This window comes from Acomys minous (genome assembly GCF_964271855.1).
Source record: "Acomys minous genome assembly, chromosome: 3".
In the NCBI taxonomy this organism is placed as follows: domain Eukaryota; kingdom Metazoa; phylum Chordata; class Mammalia; order Rodentia; family Muridae; genus Acomys; species Acomys minous.
In genome coordinates, this window is record NC_140485.1 from 147244815 (window position 1) to 147250384 (window position 5570).

At 37.3% G+C, this 5570-nt stretch overlaps 1 long non-coding RNA gene across 1 annotated transcript; it reads left to right on the top strand.

Moving 5' to 3' along the window:
• The first annotated feature begins 2477 nt into the window (after positions 1-2477).
• On the top strand, positions 2478-3276 carry LOC311594049. Its single transcript, XR_014777927.1, has 2 exons — positions 2478-2670; positions 3036-3276. It is a non-coding gene; the product is annotated as an uncharacterized lncRNA (long non-coding RNA).
• The last annotated feature ends 2294 nt before the right edge of the window (positions 3277-5570 follow it).

Consider the following 5570-nt stretch of genomic DNA (forward strand, 5'->3'; position numbering starts at 1 on the left):
GCAAAGTAGCATACAATGACAAACCAATCAGAATCCCACGTGACTTCTCAGAACAGACCATAAAAGTAAGCAGGGTCTGGGCAGATGTTTTGCAAACCCTAAAAGACCACAAATGCCAGTCCAGACTACTATATCCAGCACATCTTTCGATAACAATAGATGGGGAAAACAAGATATTCCATGACAAAAACAAATTCAAACAGTTCCTATCCACAAATCCAGCCCTACAGAGATACTAGAAGGCAAGCTCCAACCCAAGTAGACAAACTATACCCAAGAAAACATAGAAAATAGATAACTTCACTTAAGCAAAACAAAAATTAGACAAGTACACAAACACACTAATACAACCCACATAAAAATAAAATGATATCACAGCTTTAATCTCAAAGAATGACTGCAAATTGAAGGGATGACAAAGTGAGAAATCAGAGAAAGATTTGACAAAATGAGTGAAAGATATTCTATGCTCAACTCTCTTGATAGCAGACAGAAAAGGGAAGCTACTTAAGAACAGTGAGAGAGAGAGAGACAGAGAGAGAGAGAGAGAGAGAGAGAGAGAGAGAGAGAGAGAGAGAGAGAAAACAAAAGAGTTCCTGTAGACAATACAATAGAGTTCAAGAGTACAGTAGAATTAGTGGAGTTCAGAGTCCCTCCACAAAGAAAATTTCCATAACCTAAAGACAGAAATGCTATTAAATATACAAGAAGCTTACAGAGATTGTATCAGAACAGAATCCTTCTACCACATGATGATCAAAATATTAAATCTACAAACAAAGAAGCTGCAAGGGGGGAAAAGGTCAGGTGACATTACAGAGGCAGACCAATCAGAATTATACCTGACTTCTCAACAGAGACACTAAAAGTTAGAAGGGCCTAGCTAGATGTCGTGCAGGCCCTAAGAGACCAGAGATGCCAACCTAGACTACTGTACCCCACCAAATTCTCATCAACCAAAGATAAAAAAAACACATTTCTAAAAATTTAAACAGTATCCATCTACGAATCCATTATTACAGAAATTCTAGAAAAATACAACCAACAGAGGTTAACTACATGCAAAAAAGCAGAGAAAATAAAGAATTCCACATGAGCAAAAACAAAAGAAGGGAAGCAGACAAAACACACACTAACACCACCCAACTTCAAATTAAAAAAATCATTGCTTATTAATACATTTCAATATCAACTGATTGACTTACCCAATAAAAAAGACAATTTCAAAGGATTGATGAGAAAACAGAATCCATCATTCTGCTGTACACAGGAAACACATCTGAGCAACAAAGATAGACATTACCTCAGAGAAAAAGACAGTTAAACCAGCACCAATTGTTGAAGATACTATCTTTTCCATTGGTGAGGTTTGGCTACTTTGTCAAGATCCAAATGTCCCTATGTGTGTGGATTTATTTCTGGGTCTTCGATTCAATTCTATTGATCAACCACCCTATTGCTTTGCTAGTACTGTGCTGTTTTAATTACTGTTGCTCTATAATACAGCTTGAGATCAGGTATGGATATTCCTCTGGAGGACCTTTCATTGTAGTAGATTGTTTTGACTATTCTGTTTGTTTTTTCATATGAAGTTAAGAATTGATCTTTCAATGTCTTTAAAGAATTGTGTAGGTATATTGATCGGGATTGTTTTGAATCTGTAAGTTGCTTTTGGTAAAATGGCCATTTTTACTGTGTTAATTCTCCCGATCCACCAACAATCTTCCGATGTCACATCCAATCTCCTTCTCTAGATATCTGAAGTTTTATTTCAATCAAGTCTTTCACTTGCTTGGATAGAATTACTCCTAGATATTTTATATTTCTTAGAACACATATTCTTTAGCTGAGGCCTCAGGACTTGAGTCTCAGAAATTTTGTCCCAATTTCTTGTGTTTGAATACATAGAACAAATAGTGTTTAAATCTTCCCACTCTGATATAGCTCATAGCTTGTTGTGTTTACCCATTTGTATACTGTGCCTAAGTGGTAGAAATTCTATTTAGTTAATCAAATATTTGACTATGTAATAACTAACCATTGGGAATAATATATGTGTTTTCATAAATTTATTCTTCTTTTCAGTCTTTTGTGTATCAACATTCTTGTGGTAACTGGCCACCACAGAGTCATTTGTCTGAGAATTACTTGCCTATTAAATTTTCTTTATTGGTTTCCCAACTATGAGAAACCTAAAACAAAAGAATCAGGTAAGCTTACACAGGCATATGCTATGCTAAAAAAAAAAAAAAAAAGCAAACCTGAAGAGTTTTGAAAATGATTGCATTTGTTCTGTGGTGCTATTTTAGCATGCCTGGGACCTAGCAGAATATGTAAGCCTCCCTTTATGCAAATTCAACCTTTCCCAGTGGAGTCTAACAGCTCCCAGTTACAGTTGGCAAAAAAAATTGTATCAAATTTTCTAGAGAGGAAACACTTTGTAACAACACTTCTTTCCTGAGAGTGGGTGTTCCCTCTGCTTTCCACTTTTCATACAGCTGAACAAACCAGGGCATTTGCATATTGCTCCCTAGGGAGGACCTTTCCTTCCAAGTCCAAGACAAAAGCAAGATTTTCTTCCTGTCTCCACTACACAGGACTCTTCATCTCAGGGTCTCAGAATGAGGTGCCCTGCTCAGCTCCTGGGGCTGCTTGTGCTCTGGATCCCTGGTAAGGAGAGAAACAGATACAGAAAGAGAATGTGGAGGGATGGGGATCTTAGGTTCCCTGCTGATGTGTCCCATGGTCTTTCCATGAGTGAGACTGCCATTCTTGTTCCTCAGGAATGGGCTTGTGAGGTTTTGAGGGTGAAAGGAGGAGAAGCTATGTATTTGTGACAACTTTGAAAAGTTCCAAGACAGACAGTCCAGGTGATTTCTAGAGAGCGTCTTTGCTCTTTCTACATAGATATTTTAAGTTAAGCAGTTTTAGAATATGAAAGAAATTCACACAAACAATAGGTAGAAAATAAAGGAATGATAAATCACTTTATTGTATCACGGATTGGTGCATAACCATTTTTTCTCTTATTTCAGGAGCCAGTGGGGATATTGTGATGACCCAGCCTGCATACTCTAATCCTGTCAGTCTTGGAGAGTCAGTTTCCATCTCCTGCAGGTCTAGTAAGAGTCTCCTACATAGTAATGGCATTACTTACTTGAGTTGGTACCTACAGAGGCCAGGACAGTCTCCTCATCTCCTGATCTATCGGATGTCCAACCGTGCCTCAGGAGTCCCAGACAGGTTCAGTGGCAGTGGGTCAGGAACAGACTTCACTCTGAAAATCAGTAAAGTGGAGGCTGAGGATGTGGGTGTTTATTACTGTCAGCAGTGGCTAGAAAATCCTCCCACAGTGATACATCACTGAACAAAAACACCCCTGCTTGATGTGACAAACCTGCTTCACAAGTTAGTTCCTTGTTATGGGTCCAAAGTGGTATAGTCAGCATGGCAGCATACACTATCTTAGTGTTTGGGCTATTTGTATTTGACAGCTTTGAAGAAACCATTTTATCTTTGTAAGTTTAAAATTCCCAGTGTAAATCAATATCTATCATATTTCATCTCTATTGGATTAAAACATCTATCTATACCTAAAAACATCTGAATCCCTAAACAATTAAGCATCTGCTCCTCTGCTCTCTAGACATGGTATAGACCATACAGTGCCATTGTGTTCCTCCGTGAAGATGTTCTTAAGAGGTACGTGTTTCCTTTGACTTTGTGGCACTGAAATTTTGAACCCCCAGGAATGGAACTTTCCATTAGAGTTCCTCATTGGAGAGGGAGGGGTAGCAGCTTCTCTGCATAAACAATAATTTGCACAGTTTTTATAGGATGAAAAAGTGCACTCAGTTATGGTCAATGGTAGGCAGGGACACACTTTGAAGAGGACTGCTTCAGAGTACATAACTTTTACCCTTTATTTAATCTTTAGTCTTATTTCAGGACTGCACACATCTCAGATAGTTCTCTGGGTGTCTTGTTCTATTTTCTAATGTGTCTGTATTGAATAAAAATTTCATTGTCTGCTTTTTACTTTCAAGTTGGCTTATAGAGGATAGGTTGCTTGCCCAGGCTTGGGCACACATGAATGATTCCCCATTATCTAGCAATGGGAGATTCTCAGAATTTGTAAGAAAAAGATGTTGAAAGATTCAAATTAATGAGTAGCTGAGTGCTTAGAACAAGTGGTACCTATAAACTGAAAAGGGGATTATTACCTAAAATATACACAGAATTCAGTGAATAAATGGGGTAACAAAATAAACAAATAGTTTTCTAAAGACAAGACATGAACGAGTAGTAAACAACCTATGAATTTTACAAATTTCATGAGCTTCTTCTAGAATTTTCTCTGAGCCATAGTACCAAGATGTTATAGAGATGCTCTATTTGCAGCTAAGCACACCACTGACATTTATTCCCAATACTTTGAACTTTTGTGTCTCTCTGTTTCAGCCACCATCAATTGCACAAAGGAATTTCTCTAATGAGGTCTAAGAGCTGCACTAATCTGTACACTTTGTAGATAAATATTGATTTAAAGTGTAATTTGGTACGGAGTCCATTTTACAAATTAATATCAGTAAGATGACTCCTAGGAAATGAGAGCTCAGAAATATTTGGCTTTAGGGGCACACTACAGCATCAGACATATGTTTCTTCCTGTGGGACAGACTTTAAACCTAATTTTAAATAGCTACTTGTTCTACTTGTCATAAGTTGATCAAATCTTACATCCAAGATCTTTATTGTAATTCACAAAGTGCACAGCTGGATAAAAATTTGGTAGCTTTTCTCCCCTAAGAAGCTCACACAACACCATTCAGTACTGTAAAAACTAGCCATCATGGTCTCCCTGCTCTCTGATCAATAGTGACTTGATTTCTTTACATTTTTTAAATGAATGTTCATAATGTCATTCTGCATAGAATCTCACCATAAAATTCTGGAGGTGAACTGTATGAGTTTGAGTAATATTTTTGTGATAAAAATTATGACTAGAAGAAAAGGTTTATTTGGACCTATGGTTCTTGAGGGTTAGAGTCCATAATAGTGGAGAGAAGGCATGGTGTCTGGAGGAACCTCTCATGGTTCACATCTTGAACCACAAGTAGGAAGTAAAGGACAAAAATGGAAAGCTTGCTTTCATGCCTGTGCACATATTTGTTCCAGAGTGCCCGTACCTCCAAATTTTACAGTGACACCAAGTGAGGACTAAGTATTTAAACATTTGAACTTATGGTGCATTTTTCAATCAAACCATGACAGCAACTAAGAACAATGTCAATCACCTATGTTGTTTTGGCACTCTCAAGTGTTCCTCTGAACAACATCTTGATGGAAAGTATCACAAACTTGATGGAAGGCTTTTTATATAACAAGGGACAGTTTTTGGGAGGTGCATAATGCTCTATTTAGGAAAACTCCACATAATCTCTTTTATATTAATAAGAAAATATATGAACTATATCAAATGATATGTTCTTTTGTGGCTCTTTAAAACACCCTTAATTTAAATTTTCCTTCCTCAACTCCCTCTTCATCTCCACCTTAACATCTATCTG